The following is a 277-nucleotide window of genomic DNA, read 5'->3' as shown; positions in this document are numbered from 1 at the left end:
TTCCTTAACTTGTCCCGTGCAGGCTTTTCCACGCTGCCAAGTGAGTGCCTCCTTATCCTTTCAGAACACACGAGGCAGTTTCGTGCTTTTTTTTCATGTGTTCGTCTCTATTCCGCAGGGCGATCGAACAAGCGGGAATGATGATGAAAGAGCAGAAGAAGATGCCAGAGGCCATCCAGTACATCGAGAAGGCGTGCATGATGTACATGGAGAACGGGACGCCTGACACCGCCGCCATGGCGCTGGACCGCGCTGGGAAGTCAGTATGAAACGCACT

General features: G+C 53.1%; 1 long non-coding RNA gene across 1 annotated transcript; it reads left to right on the top strand.

The window, feature by feature from the left end:
- Positions 1-277, top strand: LOC109508552 (uncharacterized). The gene is made up of 2 exons (XR_002166686.1): positions 1-40; positions 119-277. It is a non-coding gene; the product is annotated as an uncharacterized LOC109508552 (long non-coding RNA).

The sequence above is a fragment of the Hippocampus comes genome, unplaced genomic scaffold, assembly GCF_001891065.2.
Source record: "Hippocampus comes isolate QL1 unplaced genomic scaffold, H_comes_QL1_v1.1 C16205862, whole genome shotgun sequence".
Lineage (NCBI taxonomy): Eukaryota > Metazoa > Chordata > Actinopteri > Syngnathiformes > Syngnathidae > Hippocampus > Hippocampus comes.
Note: the sequence above shows the minus strand (reverse complement) of the source record. Positions and strands in the feature narration are given on the sequence as shown.